Below are 18,236 nucleotides of genomic sequence, written 5' to 3'. Positions count from 1 at the left end.
TTTCTGTGGTGTTCATTGTGATCTCTCCTCTTTCATTCATGATCTTATTTACTTGGGTCCTTTCCCAGATACACACATTTTAAAAATTAGAAGAGAATCAAAAATGTATACTTCAAAAAAAAAAAATCAATTAATTTCAAAAAGTAGGAGTGCCTGGGTAGCTTGGTCAGTTGAGGGTCGACTTCCACTCAGGTCATGATCTTGCAGTTCACAAGTTCAAGCACCTCGTTGGGGTCTGTGCTGACAGCTCAGAGCCTAGACCCTGCTTTGGATTCTGTGTCTCCCTCTCCCTCTGCCCCTCCCCTGTTTGTGCTCTGTCTCTGTCTCTCAAAAATAAACATTAATATATATATATATTATATATTTATATTATATATTATATTGCATATAATATATATTTATTTGTTCTATATATTTAAAATTATTTATTTATAATTTAATATATAATAAAATAATTATATATTTATAATATATTTTATATAATATATAATATTTAATAATATAATATTTATATATATATACTACCCTGATACAAATGCCAGACAAAAACACTACAAGAAAAAAAAAATTCAAATATCCTTGCACTATGGATATAAAAATATCCACATGTACTAGAATATATACTAATAAATTCAACCAATCAGCATATCAAAAGGATTATATAACTGGGATTTACCCTAGGAATATAAGCACAGTTCCACATATGAAAATCAATGTAATACACCACATTAATAGAACAAAAAAAACACAGCACTTCAATTAATACAGAAATAACATTCAACAAAACTGATCATTCTTTCATAACAAAAACATTCAGAAATATGGAAATGTAATGGAACTTTCTCAACATTATAAAAGGCCTATATAAAAAAAAAGAAAAAAACACATACTTAACATACTCAGTAGTGAAAGACTGAAAAGTTTTTTCCCTAAAATCAGAAGCAATACGAGGATGCATGCTTTCACCAATGCTAGTCAACAATTATCCAAGAAAATTAAATAAAAAGGCATCTGAATTGGAAGAGAAGTAAAACTATCTCTTTTCAAGGATGACGATTTTATTTATACATGATCATATATATATATATATATATATATGTGTGTGTGTATACATATATATGTATGTATACATATGTGTATACATATATATGTATATATACACATATATATGTATGTATACATGTGTATACATATATATGTATATATACACATATATATGTATGTATACATGTGTATACATATATATGTATATATACATATATGTATGATCATATATATACATATATACATAGATACATATATACATATATCATCCCAAAGAATCCACGAATTACTAGAGCTAATAATAAATTCAGCAAAGTTGCAGAGTACAAAGTCAACACTGAAAAATCAGTTATTTTTTTTCCTATACACCAAAAGGAACAATCCAAAAAAAAAAATTAAAAAAACAATATTAACCATGGCATCCAAAAACAAAAAGCCTAGAATAAATTTAACCAAGGAGGTAAAAGACTTACATGCTGAAAAAGACCTCTAGATAAATGAAAAGACATTTTGTGCTCATAAATTATAAGAATTATGTTGTTAAGATGGCTACTACCCAAAGCAATCTATATTTTCAATGACATCTCTTTTAAAATTCTACTGGTCTTTGTTGAAGAAATGGAAAAACTGATTCTAAAATTCAAATGAAAATGTGAAGGGTCCCAAATACCAGAACAGTATTAAAAAAGTACAAGTTTGGAAGACTCATACTTCCTGATTTCAAAACTTATCATGGGGCGCCTGGGTGGCTCAGTCAGTTAAGCATCCGACTTCAGCTCGGGTCACGATCTCGGGGTCCGTGAGTTCGAGCCCCACGTCGGCCTCTGGGCTGATGGCTTGGAGCCTGGAGCCTGCTTCAGATTCTGTGTCTCCCTCTCTCTCTGCCCCTCCCCCATTCATGCTGTCTGTCTTTGTCTCAAAAGTAAACGTTAAAAAAAATTTTTTTTTTGAAAAAAAAAACATCATTATGATAGAGTAATCAAAACATGTAATTACAGATTACTATAGTATTCAAAACAGTGTGTTACTGACAAAATGACAGAGATACAGATCAAAAGAACAGAACTGAGAGAACAGAAATAAATGTATACACCTCTGGCCAACTAATTTTTGACAAGAGTGACAATATGCACTCAATAAGGAGAGAATCATCTCTTCAACAAATGGTGCTGAGAGAGTTGAATATCCACATGCAAAAGAATGAAGTTGGACCATTTCTTCACACCATAGAACTGCAGAGAAAAACTAAATGGATCAACAATCTAAACATAAGAACTAAAACCATAAAACTTCAGAGGAAAACACAGAGTTAAATCTCCATAACTTTAGATGTTGCAATGAATTCTTAAGATATGACATGAAGAGGGGTGCCTGAGTGGTTCAGTTAAATGTCCAACTCTTGATCTTGGCTCAGATCATGATCTCATGGTTCATTAGACTTAGCTCCAAGTCAGGCTCTGTGCTGATGGCATGGAGCCTGCTTGGGATTCTCTCTCCCTCTCGCTCTCTGCCCCTTCTCCACTCGTGCTTTCTCTCTCTTTCTCTCAAAATAAACATTAAAAACGAGATACTACATCAAGAGCATAATGAAAGAAAATATAAATTGGACTTCATCAAAATTAAATTTGCACTTCATCAAAATTGTGGATCATAGGATATTATCAACAAAGTAGAAAGACAACCTACAGAATAGGAGAAAATGTTTGCAAATCATGTGTCTGATAAGTGTCTAGTATCCAAAATGTATGAAAATACAAACCAAAATTTTAAAAAAGGGGTAAAGGACTGAATAGACATTTCTCTGAAAAAGATATACAAATAGCCAGGAAGCACAAGAAAAATGAACAACATCACTATTCATTTGGGAAATGTAAATCAAAGCCAAATAAAATATCATTTAACACCTAGTAGGATGGCTGTATTTAAAAAAAAAAAAAAAATTAAGGTTAAAAAAAATTAAATGAAAAAAACAAAACTGTTATCAAGGATATAGAAAACCTAAAGACTTATACATTGCTAGTGGTTTGTAAAATGATTCAGCCGTAAGGTGAATATATCCATATTTGCTTACTTTTTCTAAAAGCATTTGAGTAACAAAAAATACATAAAAATTTTTTAAACTAGAATAGATATATTCATATTTCTTTCCCTGCTTAGCCTCAGTAATATTATATTCTTATGAAATATAGATATCGCTTGGATATTTGGGTGGTTTCCAATCTTATTATTACAAACAATGTTTAAATGAATCCCTAAAAATCAAAAGTAAAATTATACACACAAAACCAACTATATATCAAGTTCATGGAATAACCATTCAGGGAGAAACTATTTCAAGTAGAAAAAAAAAAGAAACAAAAACCCTCAAGCTGTTTTTAGTAATTATATTTTCTATGGTAGTATTATTATTCAGAAACCTTCATAGAACAAGATAATCCCATCAACCATTGCATTCCCTACATTAAGACATCACCAAGCAGTTCTGGTTTTACAATACTAGGTAAGGCATAATATTATTCTCCATAAAACATTCAGGTAAAGGAAACCAATCATTTCACATAAAGCCTATTTAAACATTCCAGTTTTCATCTGAACTTTTACTTTAATCCCATCAATCCATAAACATAACTATATTCTCTCAGTCTAAAAGTAGACCTAGTTAGGACATCATCAACAGGTTTTGATACCAAAACCTGGGGGTTCCTGTGGTAAGGAGTCTCAGAAAGGTCTCGTTTACACCCAGTCACCATTTTACCCACTGGCATACGTTAAGGCCTTAGGTCCTCAGAGGGGAAGAAGTAAGAGCCAAGAGACCTTGATCCTTCTTCAATCTTCATTTTGACTTATCTACCAGATCACAGTGTCAGGTGATTCCAGGTCAGCTTTCTCATTTCCATCTTTGCCTTTCACCTTTTAAATTCCTCCAAACTGGGATAAATAGGGTGGAGTCATAGGGGCCCTGTAAGGTTGTGGAGCCAGCACTAGCTCCCATTGGTACACTCAATCTTCAATAGCCCTATATTAATACCTCTGCTTCAACCTCATTAATGTTCAATACATTCATCCCATGTCTAATAAACATTGAGCCCTGAAAGAACAAGTCCCTAGGCACTCCTCTTCTGTCTTTCTCCTTTACCTTGTTAATGATTCTATTTTTTCTTAAACATCTTTAATACCTCTAAGGGAAACTGAAACAGTAAATATGACAAAGTTTTTTGAACAGTTGCTTGGTTTTACAGCATGGTTACATGGGGTACCCATTTAAAAGGGCCCCCCTGGGCACCTAGGTGGCTCAGCTGGTTCAGTGTGCCGACTCTTGATTTCAGGTCAGGTTGTGATCCCAGGGGGGTAGGACTGAGCCCTGCACTGGGCTCCACACTGAACATGAAACTTGCTTAAGATTCTTTCTCCAGAGACACCTGGGTGGCTCAGTCAGTTAGGCAACCGACTTTAGCTCCGGTCATGATCTCACAGTTTGTGGGTTCAAGTTCTGCATCAGGCTCTGTGCTGACAACTCGGAGCCTGGAGCCTGCTTTGGATTCTACATCTCCCTCTCTCTCTGCCCCTACCCTGCTCATGCTCTGACTCTGTCTCAAAAATAAATAAACATTAAAAAAAATTAAAAAAAGAAAAGATTCTCTTTCTCCAGTGTGGAGGTTCTTCAAAAAATTAAAAATAGAATTACCCTGTGACCTAGTAATTGCGCTACTAGAAATTTATCCAAAGGGTACAGGAGTGCTGATGCATAGGGGCACATGTACCCCAATGTTTACAGCAGCGCTATCAACAATAGCCAAATTATGGAAAGAGCCCAAATGTTCATCAACTGATGAATGGATAAAGATGTGGTATATATATACAATGGAATACTCCTTGGCAATGAGGAAGAATGAAATCTTGCCATTTGCAACAACATGGATGGAACTGGAGGGTATTATGCTAAATGAAATAAGTCAGTCAGAGAAAGAGACATCATATGTTCTCACTCATATGTGGAATTTGAGAAACTTAACAGAAGACCATGGGGGAAAGAAAAGGGGAAAAATAGTTTCAAACACAAAGAGAGGCAAACCATAAGAGACTCTTAAATACAGAGAACAAACTGAGGGTAGATGGGGAGAGGGCGGTGGGAGGGAGGGGGAAATGGGTGATGGGCACTGAGGAGGGCACTTCTTGGGAGGAGCACTGGATGTTGCATGTAAGTGATGAATCATGGGAATCTACTCCCAAAGCGAAGAGCACACTGTATACACTGTATGTTAGCTAACTTGACAATAAATTTTATTTAAAAAAAAAAAACAGATTCTGTTTCTCTTTCCCTCTGCTTCTCTCTCTGGCGCTCGCTCTCTCTCTCTCTCTCTCTCTCTCTCTCTCTCAAATAAAAAGAAATGAAAAATAAAAAAAATAAAAGGGGCCTCCTTAATCACAGCAGTTATCATGATCTGGTTCAGGGGCATATTCCATAGATGACTATCCCAAGTACCATAAACCCTCTCCAGTATGGCTTGCTAGCCACTTCATCCGGGGCTTTCCACTACACGTTTATAGAAGAAAGATACTTTCTCTTCTCAGGAAACAAACTTTACAGCAGCTTTTATCCAGTCCACCGGGCTACCTGTTCCCACTGCATTATAGCCATTTGTGACTGTTACATAGTGAGCTGTGCATTCTGTGTCAACCAAACACTCTCTTCCAGTCTGCAGCATTCAAAACCAAAGATATTGACCCTAAATTAGTCACTCTTACAATCCATTTCAGTAAAAGTTCTTCAAGAAACTAATGATGTACACATTCATAATATGAGACAACTCCTTGGCACTATAACCCCTGGTGTCAGAAGTTTCTTGGTTTTGCCTTCCTTCCAACTGGACTATCTTCCTAGTAACCAGAGGTCATAATAATACTCTCTGTTGTCCCAGAATAATCTTTCCCACTGCTGGTGGCTTTAAGACTATTGGGTTGTAGTTCAGACTGACTGAAATCTAAGCTTGGCTTGGCTCAGTATCAAAATCCACTCCAGAACTCTATATTACTTTCATTTTAGCTATGCACATAACAATAATCAAGGAATTGTATATTTAGGTGGTTTCTCATGTATATATCCAGTGAGCCATCTCATTGGGAGTTGAATCCACCAACACTTCTAAATTCCATTCCATACTTTTACTTATGGATCACAGTATAGGTGCACTTTCATATCATGAGTGAATATACAGCAATCCCAAAATTAAAAATTCATTACCCCTTTGCCCCCTCATCCCTTCTCTTCTCAAACCACCTGTTGCAGTCAGTCAGGGTTGATATAGCAAATTTCACTTTTTATGACACAAACTGCAGTGACCTTTCATGCTAACTATCCAGAGTTAAAACAAACTCCAAAGGTTAAAAGTAGAGCCTTCCAAAGACTGACCTTAATTCAGATACCACCAGCTAAAATTCAGGGGCTCCTAGGCCCTAAACAAATCCAGAGGTTCCTGCTACTCCCTCCCTCGGGTTCAATAATTCATTAGAACAACTCACAAAACTCAGGAGGGCAATATAGTTTACAATTACAATTTTGTTATGGCAAAAAGTATATTAATCATGACCGGCTAAAAGAACAGATACAGAGGGCAAGGTCTAGGATTACCCCAAATGCAAAGCTTCTGTATTCTCTCTCTGTGGAATCAAAATAGGTCACCTCCTTGGTATAGTGATGAGTAGCAATATGCACAGAGTACTGTTAACCAGGGATGCTCATCTGTGATTCAGTGTCTAGAGATTTTATTGGAGTATCCTTACATAGGCAATTGATCAAATCATTGGCTATATACTGAACTCAATCTCCATCCCACTTCCTCTGTTCCCCAGAGGTCAGACTAATATCATATGGCTCAATGCCCCAACTCTATAAATCACAGGTTTGGTTGTTCTTTCTCCCCATCCTGAGTCATCTCATTAGCATTAACTATTAAGGTCACTGTGAACAAAAACACTCCCATCACTTCAGAAATTCCAGAGATGGAGATGTTCTCATGCACACACTAGATACAAAAGCCAGCTGAATTCTTTGTTATACAACACAGGACTTACTATAAGACAAAACAAGACAACAACACAGCATGTTATTGGCTAAATAGACACATAGATCAATAGAACAGAACAAAGCTCAGAAGTAGATCAACACAAATATACTCAACTGATTCTGACAAAGGAGAAAAGGCAATTCAATATAGAAAGGATAGTCTTTTCAACAAATAGTGCTGCAACTCTTAGACAAAATTATATGCAAAAAAATTAACACAAATACAAGTATATACAAAAATTAACTCAAAATGGATCATAGACCAAAATGTAAAATACAAGACTATAAAACTTTTTGAAGTAAACAAAGTAGAAAACCTACATGACCGTGGGTTTAATGATTTTTTTAACTATACTATGAATAGCATTATCTGTGAAAGAAAACATTGATAATTTGGAATTTATTAAAACTTCTGCTCTGTGAAAGATGCTTTTAAGAGAATGAAAAGACAAGGCATAGACTAGGAGAAAATATTTGTAAAACACATATCTGATAAAAGATTTATATCCAATATATACAGAGAACACTTAAAACTCAACAAGAAAACAAATCAATTAAAAAAAAATGGGCAACAGATCTAAACTGACATTTCACCCAAGATATACAGATGACAAATAAGCATATGAAAAGATGTTCAGCATTATTTGTCATTAGGGAATCGCAAATTTAAAACAACGAGATACCACTGTACACCTATTAAAATGCCTAAAATCCGGGGCGCCTGGGTGGCGCAGTCAGTTAAGCGTCCGACTTCAGCCAGGTCACGATCTCGCAGTCCGTGAGTTCGAGCCCCGCGTCAGGCTCTGGGCTGATGGCTCGGAGCCTGGAGCCTGTTTCCGATTCTGTGTCTCCCTCTCTCTCTGCCCCTCCCCCGTTCATGCTCTGTCTCTCTCTGTCCCAAAAATAAAAAAAAAAAAAAAACAAAAAAAACGTTGAAAAAAAAAAAATAAAATGCCTAAAATCCAAAACACTGACAATATCAACTGCTGGTGAGAATGAAGAGCAACTGGAACTCTCACTCACTGCTAGTGGGGATGCAAAATTGTAGTTACTTTACACAACAGTTTGGCAGTTTCCTACAAGGCTAAACATAACCTTACCATATGATCAAGCAACTGCACTCTTTGGTATTTCCCAAAATAATTAAAAACAACAACAACAACAATGACATCTGTCCACAGAAATACCTGCATGTGGATATTTATGGCAGCCTTATTGATAATGACCCAAAATTGGAAGCAACCAAGATTTCCTTTGATAAATGGATGGATAAACAAACTGTGGTAAATCCATGCAATGTAATACTATTTATCAATTTAAAAAATGAGGTATCTGGGGCGCCTGGGTGGCTCAGTCGATTAAGCGTCCAACTTCGGCTCAGGTCAAGATCTCACAGTCCATGAGTTCAAGTCCCACACCGGGCTCTGCGCTGACAGCTCAGCCTGGAGCCTGCTTCAGATTGTGTCTTCCTTTCTCTCTGCCCCTCCCCCTCTCATGCTCTGTCTCCCTCTCTCAAAAATAAGTCAACATTAAAAAAAATTTTTTTTTAATAAAAAATAAATTAAAAATGAGGTATCAAGTCACAAAAAAGACATGGATGAATCTCTAATGCATATTGCTAAATGAAAGAAGCCAGTATGAAAAAGCTATATACACTGTATGATTTCAATTACATGACATTCTTAAAAAGGCAAAACTATAGAGATATATCAGTGTTTGCCAGTGGTTCACTGGGGAGAGGGATAAATAGATGAAGTGTAGGGAATATTTTTAGGATGGTGAAAGTATTCTTTATGATACTGTAATGGTGAACACAAAACATAAGCATGTCAAAATCCACTGAACTTTACAGCACAAGGAGTAAACCTTAATGTATGCAAATTTAAAAAATATTTTAGGAAATAAGGGTCCCTGGAGGGAGTGCAGAATGTGACAGAAGTCTAAATGTATTACAAATATATGAAACCACCTCACTGAAAGGGATGAGTGGTATAAGGTTGACCTAAGTAACTTCAGAAATGAAAGGAGTCTTAAGACTAAAAGCTAAGAAATTCCATAAGCACTAGTTAATAAAGGTGTTTCCTGTCAGAGTACAAAGTGACAATCTGATAGGACTATATATGTGTACTGGAACTGAACAATTACATACATGGATGGCTGACGGTAAGCACCTTTCTCCCTGTTGGAGTGGGGGTTACAAACAAACAAGGGGTAGAAGCAAGAATTATGCACAAGGTAATGGGTTAGAATTGGACATATCAATTTGTGAACTCATATTTAGCTCAAAATACGAATGTTAACATACAGAAATATTTATAGATAGGTGTATATACACAGGTTAGTACACACACACACATCTCCGCTTTCAGCTGACAAAATCCAGAACCAAAACCCTGGTTGCCACACCCCTCACATGCAAATTTTGGTTTCTAATACAATTCTCCAATTAGAAACGAAGGCTCTTTGGAGAAAAGGGCTGATTCTAAGACTGAGGCAGGAAATATACAAGATGAGGTTGGGGCATCTTGTAGTGCTAGAAAGCTTAAAACAAACAAACAAAAAAAGGTACTCAAAACAAAATAACAAAAAATACAATGATAGGGGTATGAATTAGAACCAAAAGTATAAAATATATAAGCCCACACTGATATAAAGAAATGACTAAATAAATAAACAAATACATGAGGAAGAAAAGACAAATCCCTTTCCATCTTGCAGTAGAAATCCAAATAATTTACACAGACATACTCCACCCTTACGGAGGTAGAGCATAACTAGCTACTCCATAAGTGTAGACTGCCCAAAGTGATGTTTCCCAAAGACTACACTATGGAAAGAGAGAAGAAAAGAACAACTTTACTGTGGATAAACCTGAAAAACACTATCTCAAGTCAAGTAATCATGGTCAACAGCAACAATGGTTAAGTTACATTGACAGTATGCATCTTTGCAATGATATGATAAGAATGCACTTTTTAACTCTGTGGCCTTTTGTCCAAAAACGTATTTCCCCAGTCTAATCATAAGGAAAACATGAGACAAATCCCATTTGGGAAACATTCTACAAAACATTTGCCTAGTAGTATTCCTCAAAACTGTCCAGGCCATCAAAAACAAGGAAAGTCTGAGACACTGTCACAACCTAGAGGAGTCTAAGGAGACAGGACTGCTAATTGTAAGACAGTATCCTGGACAGAATTCTAGAACAGAAAAAGAAGGGGAAAACTGAGAATATCTAAATAATATGGACTCTAAATAATAAGATATAAATATTGGTTCATTAATATGACAAATATACTAATAATATAGTGATTTGCTAATAATAGAGGAAACTGGATGTAGGATATACAGGAACTCTCTATATTATCTTTGCAATAATTTTTAAATCTACAACTCAAGTTTACCAAAGACTGAACATTTACTGGGATTTTAATCATAAGAAGTGATTGTTCATTTTTTTAGAGGAACAATAGTGAAATTTAGCTATGTCTGAACAAGAATACTTATCTTAGTAAAACATTCAGAAATAACTAATTAGTAATACAGAAATATCTACACATAAATATACAAGTATACACTTACATATATGTTAATACCATTCTAAAAATTATATTCATATAATTTTATATTATATCACATAAATCACATAAATCATGATGATGTCTAAGACTCACTTAAATTAAGCCCATTTGGAGGAGAGGAGTGGATGAATAGGGTTATAAATGGGAAAAGGCCATGATTTTGAACATTCTTTAAGTTGAATAACTGATATAGTGAGCCCCCTTACTCTTCTCACCAGGTTGTAGTATGTCTGAAATTTTTTATAAAAAATTAAGTAATTGCCTGATCTAGAAACAGTAAGGGCCAGGGGTGCCTGGGTGGCTCAGTCAGTTAAACATGTGATTCTTAATTTCAGCTCAGGTCATGATCTCACGGTTTGTGAGTTTGAGCCTTGTGTTGGCTCTGAGTTGACAGCGCAGAGGCTACTTGGAATTCTCTTTTTCCCTCTCTCTTCTTCTCCCTCTCTCTTTCTCAAAATAAATAAATAAACATAAGAAAAAAAGGGGGCCAGAAAACAGACTCCAGGAAAAAAAAAAGGTTAAAAAAATTAAAAAATGAACAGAAATAGGAAAATAGAGAAAAGCGCATAAACTCATGTGACATATAATAACCAATCATTCGAACTCTAGGAAAAGGGCACAGAAACAATGGAGGTGATAAAAAAAAATTCAGATTTGAAAAGGATAATGGATCAAACTCCTCATTTAAGAATGCTTCAAAAATTCTTGTTTATAATTATTATCTTGCAGAGACCCAAACATATTTAGTGAGTGAAAATAAATAAATCCAGACTAACATTCTGCTCCAGTAACTTTTTTTTTTAATGTTTATTTTTGAGAGAGAGAGACGGAGAGACAGAGTGCAAGCTAGGGAGGGGCAGAGACAGGGAGATAACAGAATCCAAAGCTGGCTCCAGGCTCTAAGCTGTCAGCACAGAGTCAGATGCAACCTGAGCTGAAGTTGAACGCTCAACAGACTGAACCATCCAGGTGCCCCAGTAACTTCTAATCAGTGTTCTTCCTTGTCTCTCACTTCCATCATGACATTGAAAAATCCCTGCTCAGAGAAATTTCAGATGTAGTTTTGCTACAAGACTCTTCCTGAAATAAAGCTAAGGCAGTTAGTCTAACTGTAAAGAAAACTCAAATAAATGGCCAGATGTGATGAGAGTGACCAAGTTTAAATAAGCTTATAAAATATCCCTACAATGCATGCATTTTACAGAAGAAATTTCCTTACTATAGAGATGGTTCCCAGACCAAGAGAACAGAACTCTATTAACATGTCTACATAAATTCTTTACAAAGAATACCCTATGCTTAAATAAATAAATAACTGTTCATCATTGTATTCTCTGTGAATTATGTAAATAAAAAGAGAAGACTTCAACTATAGCTCGCTATTTCTCTTTTGCTCTCATGAAATGATGATCTTAGATTTTCCTCCATTCTTCCCAGGAACAAACATAAACACATTTTAATACCCAGGAATACCTTAAAAAAATAAACACAGTATATAAATTTCCAAATCTAAGAGCTCCAGAGGAAGAAAGGACTACTCACTGTTTCATTTTGAGATCTCCATGCTGAAATTATGATTGTCACAACATACTTGAAGAATTCTACTGCAACAAAAATAGAAATTCCAGAGAAATGAAGTATCTTCTTGATAAAGAAAATAATGCCTGGAATAATACCTGTGAATAGGTTAGGTTACACGGCAAAAGAGGAATTAAGGTTGCCAGGGGAATTATGACTGCCAATCAGCTGACCTTAAAATAGGGATTTTATCCTGGATTATCGAGGTGGGTCCAGTGTAATCACTCCTTAGAGTACAAGAGAGAGGCAGGAGAGAGGCAGAGGAAGAATGGTCAAAGAGATGCAGCGTTGCTGGCTTTAAAGATGGAGGAAGGGAGGAGGGCATGATTCAAGGGCAGCTGCTTAAAACTGGAAAAGGTAAAGAAATGGATTCTTCCCTAGAGTCTCCAAAATGAATACAGCCCTGCTGACACCTTGATTTCATCCCACTGAGACCTGTGTCTGACTTCTAACCTACAGAACTATAATAAACGAGTGTTGTTTTAAGACATTAGGTTTGTGCTAATTTGTTACAACAGCAAGAGAAAGCAAATACAGTACATTGTCTCTTTAAATTTTGTAATTAGACTTATTTGCTTCTTCTGTTTTAAATCCAACTCTATTCCTATTGCTTGCAAAGTTTAGAGTATAAGTATCTGTTCCCTCCTTTCTGCAGTACTTCCCAGTGGGCTGAAAGAGAGAAAGCCCAACACATAAGCACAATAGCAGCTGAAAAGGAAGGAGAGAAGAGTCAGTGTGTGATCTTGTATGGAACTTCCAGTCAATGTAGGTAAACTTTCTCTGCCCTGCCAGCCTTGTAATACGTTGTGGAGTTCAGCAAAAAGTCCAAGTCAAGTTCTGCTTGACTTGACTTAAACCTTTTTTAAATTTACTTTAGCCTTTACAGGTTTTAGATGAATAATTTTAGCCACATTGGTTATAATGGTGGGTGGCAGATTTCAGTTAACATGTATGTTTGTTGAAAGTTTAGCTGAGCTACTCCATCACATTGCTGCCTCAGCATGCATTTTTTGGCTAAGGTGCCTGAGAGGGTCTGAAATTGACACTAATCCCTTGCGCAAATGTAAGCCCTAGATGACAGCCCACAGTTACAAGTAAATGTAAGTACCTTGCCTTCAACACCTTCCCCTGGGGGCCCTCAGGTAAAATCGCTGTGAAGCTTACCAAAACCCTTGCTCTTTATAGTCTGACTGGACAATCCACCTTGGCCTAGGAACCCCAAAACACTCCACCCACATACCCTAAAAAGGCATACCTAGATCATCACTCTTTCTGTTTGTATCTTGCCTTTAACCTTCCTGTGTGGCCCCTTGGGAACGGGATATACTTCTTCCAAGGCCTGTGAGTAATAAACTTCTCTATCTCTGCTCACTATCCAGCATCCTGGGGGCTCTACTTAACAAATGTTGATTTAACAAAATCATAACAATGTTTAATAAATTGAAATGCCAAATGCATTGGTGATTTAGTGTAGTACTCTTGTTGGATGATGGAAAGATGAATGTATTTAATGATCCCAAATCCTTCAGTGGTCTGAATTTCCTTCTTTGAGATTCAATTTTCTTTCTTTAAACCAGTCCATTTCCAGTGCATCAGTGAGTGCCAATAATGGCTGAGTATCAGACTTACTGCATATTACATAAAATGGAGTTTATTATGCTGTTTCCTATGCCTAAAATGAATGCTCATCCTCTCTCTTCCTTGGCCAATTGGTTAACTTTGTATTCATTTTTTGAAACAACTCAGATGTCACTTCCTCTTCGAAACCTTCTGAACACACACACACACACACACACACACACACACACACACACAGTTAAACCTCCCTTCTGCATTATTTTGAGACCACATGCATACTAACCATATAATGCATAAAATTACACTATGATAATTTATTTATAGTATATCTGCCAACCATACTAGTCTTTGTATTCATCAAGAACAAAGACAACCTTATCCATATCAGTATCTTCAGCACTTAACAGTATGCCTGGAACTACAGTAGAAGCTAAGTAAATAATTACTAAATTAAACTTCCTATTATAATAGTCTATAATAAAATATATAGAGTGAAGAAAAATATTATGTTTAAAGGGTTACCAGTTATATTTGATAAATTTAAACTTTTTTTCATACATAAAAGTTACATTAACAGGCCAAAAGAACCTATAATAATAATCAAATGCATGTAGAAGATTCACTAGTTTGGGGGAAAAAATTAATTAAACAAAATTTAGTTTCATCTTATTTTGTCCCCTTATCTGTAAAAAACAAAACAAAACAAAACAAAAAAATAACTGAGTTGGATTAGATCCTTCTATGTGTTCAAGTTCTGTATTCTGTACCACAGCATAGCTGAATGTATCAATATCAGTTTGAGGTTTTCATTTACCTATATTAAGACGGTCTCAACTTTCTGAAAGCTGTCCCTCCACTATGACATCCATGCTAATGTCACATTTTTAGTTCCTTGCACCTTGCTATTATGACACGTGGTACCTTAGAAACTTACTTTGTAAATAGGTTATGTCACAATGTAAAAGGAAAAGTACTGAATAGTATTAAATGGTAACTTTAAGTTTTCTGTTTATCTCAAATTAAATCATTAACACACATTTCAACAAGTATATATTAAGCCCTTACTTAGTGCCAGAAACCTAAAAGAGGTGATAAGAGAGATAATGAAGTATCACGTATATTTAAAATAAGTAGTAGTAGATTAAAAGCAATCAGGCAAGATGTCTGGGTGGCTCAGTCGGTTAAGCGTCCAACTCTTTATTTGGGCTCAGGTCATGATCTCACGGTCATGAGATCAAGCCCCACATTGGGCTCTGTGCTCAGCGTGGAGCCTGCGTGGGATTCTCTCTCTCTCCCTATCTGCCCCTCCCCCACATGCACACGTGCGCTCTCTCTTTCAAAATAAATAAACAAATAAACATTAAGGGGGGAAAAAAAGGCAACCAGACAGACCAGTATAAGATGACAACACTCCACAAAGGAGTTTAGACTTGACACTACAAGGAATGAGAAAAACAACAAATACCGAATTAAACCAGGAATTTAGGATGATTTTGGCAGAATGAATAGAACCAACAGTATCAGTCATAACTTTTTTTTAACGCAATTTTTTTAGTTTTTTTTTTTTTTAATGCTTATTTTTGGGAGAGAGAGAGAGAGAGAGAGAGAGAGAAAGACAGAGAGTGAGTGGGGGAGGGGAAGAGAGCAAGGGAGACACAGAATCTGAAGCAGGCTCCAGACTCAGCTGTCAGCACAGAGACCGATGCAGGGCTCAACCCATGAACCATCAGATCATGACCTGAGCCAATGTCAGAAGCTTAACTGACTGAGCCACCCAGGCACTCCTCACTCATAGCTTCTAATAGTAAGGAGGTGACACCTGACTTCTCTACAGTCAGCAAGTAATGGAATTTTGCCAAGTGTACCCTCTAAACCTGTTTTCAAAATCACCCACACCTCTAATCTTCACTCTGCCACCACTTCAGCCCAAGCCACTAGCATCCTTCAGGAAACAGTAGTAGCTTCCAGCATCTTGCCTTGTTCCTTTCTAATTCAATCTTTATACAGAGCCTTCTTTTTTAATTTTTTGCAACTTTTTTTTTATTATTGAGAGAGAGAGCGTGCACACACACATGCGCAAGCTGGGGAGGGGCAGAGAGAGAGAGGGAGACACAGAATCCGAAGCAGGCTCCAGGCTCTGAGCTGTTAGCCCAGAACCTGACTCCGGGCTCAAACCCATGAACCATGAGTTCATGACCTAAGCTGAAATCGCTCAACCAACTGAGCCACCAAGGCACCCCCATACAGAGCACTTTTTTAATGTAAATGTAAATTGAGTAATGTCCCTTTCAGGCTTAAAATCCTCCAACAATTCCCTTTCAATTTTTAGGACAAACATCCAAATCCTCTGAACTCTATAAAAGCTCTATACTCACAGCCTCCTTTCCTGCCACTCCACCCTTCTGTGTCACTGCTCAAGCTATACTAGCCTTCTCTTGGTTCCTCAAATATTCCATAATCCCTTCCTGCCTTAAGGCCTTCCCATATGCTGTTTACTAAAACACATAACATTCTTGCAACTATTATACCCTTTTTACCCTAGGACAACTTAGCTCAAATATCATTTCCAAAAAATGCCTTACCTAACACCCACACTAGACCAGGTTTTCCAATAACATACTTTCATACTTAGTAATTCTCCTCTGCAGCACTTTCCCCTCTTATTACCTGAAGATAGTTAATGAGTTCGCTAAATATTTCAATGACATCTGCCTCATTAAAACACAAACACCACTAAAACAAAAGCTGTAGCTGCCTTGATCAATGTATCCTCAATATCTTGCACATAACAGTCAGTCAAATATACTGAATAGATTCATAGATGACTGGTGGCCAGAGAAAAAAATGGTACTACGAATGAGAACAAAAAGAAAAGTGAATGCCTAAGAGTTTACACAGACTTACATTTAGCTTGAAAAATTAATTTCTGAACCTTTAAAATTATTTGTAGTATTCTAATGCAAGAGTCAGCAAACTTTTTTTAACGACGAAATAGTAAATATTTTAGTTTGTGGGCAAATACAGTCTTGTTGCAACTATTCATTCCTGCCACAGCAGCATGAAAGCAGCCAAAGACTATACATAAAGGGCATGGTTGTGTTCCAATAAAGCTTTATTGACAAAAACACACTGGCAGCCTGCAGGCTACAGCTTGCTGGCCCCTAATACTATATCCCAAAGAAACAGGAGGCAGAAATTAAACAAATGCAAACAAATAAAACTGTTCTCTTTTCATTTTAAACTCATAAAGAAGCTTTTGTTGAAATGCCATACCAATGTCCCCAAACTCTGAACTCAAAATGGGTTAGCATGTATTAGTTGAAAGCAAACATGGAATACTCCTTTAACGGTCAGAATTAAGTATATCTCCTCTCTTAATCTGGATCATGAGTTTTTGCTCAGGCAGCAACTGTCTCTTTACTCATATATATTTCTCAGTAATTAGAGTTCAGAAGCACAGAATGGAAATTTAAAACACATGCTGAACAAATTAACGATCCAACCATATATTAGCCTTTCCCCTTTCATTCTTCTAGTCTATGCAGAGACAAGAGGAGAAGCAATTAATCTGAATGTTTTGATTTTCAAGAAAGGCATTCTTCAGTAAGACTGGTATGCTAGGCCAACCTGTGCATGGATGCTCTTTTCATATTACTTGGGTTCTAATTCCCCATGTTCACTGTCCCTCCTTATGTGTGCCTTTGTTACCTTGCTCAGTCTCTGACTCCTCATGCCTCACTCCTCCACCCCAATTCTACCTGCCAATTTGAAGGAAGATGCTTTCTTGGACATCTTAATCTTAATAATATAGGTGTGGTATAAACATCCCCAGACCTGTACATGTATCTGCTGTATTATCAAAGTGAATGACAAAAACTTCATAAAAATCATGACAAATGCTTCTTTTTAAATTTTTGAGACAGAGAGAGAAAGAAAGAGAGAGAACAAGTGGGGGAGGGGCAGAGAGAGAGGGAGATGAAGAATCCAAAGCAGGCTCCACAGTGCCAGTGCAGAGGCCAACATAGGGCTTGAACTCCTGAACTGTGAGATCATGACCTGAGTTGAAGCTGGACGCTTAGCTGACTTGAGTCACCCAGGTGCCTCCCAAAATCCTTCTTTTTGTAGTAAATTTTATGGGATATGTATTATTTTATATGATTAATATGGATGCTTGGGTCTAGAAGTATCCAAAGAGCTAAAAGCTTCATTTTTCAAACAGTGGCTAATTTCAAAGTTTGATGTGAACTAGTCTGATTTTTAGGAAATGTGAATTATATTATCACAATGGTCAGTGAAATTAATTATAATCAATGAGGAAAGTGCAGCGTCTTATGTTGGAAGGATTTATAAGAATGTGAGATCAGTTCAATCCTAAAGATTCAAGAGGCATC

The 18,236-nt window shown here is 36.4% G+C and overlaps 1 protein-coding gene across 8 annotated transcripts in view; it reads right to left on the bottom strand.

The window, feature by feature from the left end:
• Nucleotides 1-18,236, bottom strand: part of CCSER2 (coiled-coil serine rich protein 2) — a 190,853-nt gene that overhangs the window by 108,286 nt on the left and 64,331 nt on the right. The window contains exon 1 of one of the 8 annotated variants that reach the window (XM_019444799.2): nucleotides 12,232-12,322. The exons of the other annotated variants lie outside the window; for them this stretch is intronic. The gene's annotated coding sequence lies outside the window, so the exon portion shown is untranslated. Of the gene's footprint in view, nucleotides 1-12,231; nucleotides 12,323-18,236 lie in introns of those variants that run through there. 8 annotated transcript variants of the gene reach the window in all.

Source organism: Panthera pardus, unplaced genomic scaffold (genome assembly GCF_024362965.1).
Source record: "Panthera pardus isolate Hobbes unplaced genomic scaffold, ASM2436296v1 HiC_scaffold_22, whole genome shotgun sequence".
NCBI classification, from domain to species: Eukaryota; Metazoa; Chordata; class Mammalia; order Carnivora; family Felidae; genus Panthera; species Panthera pardus.
This window is presented reverse-complemented; position numbering and strand designations above follow the sequence as displayed.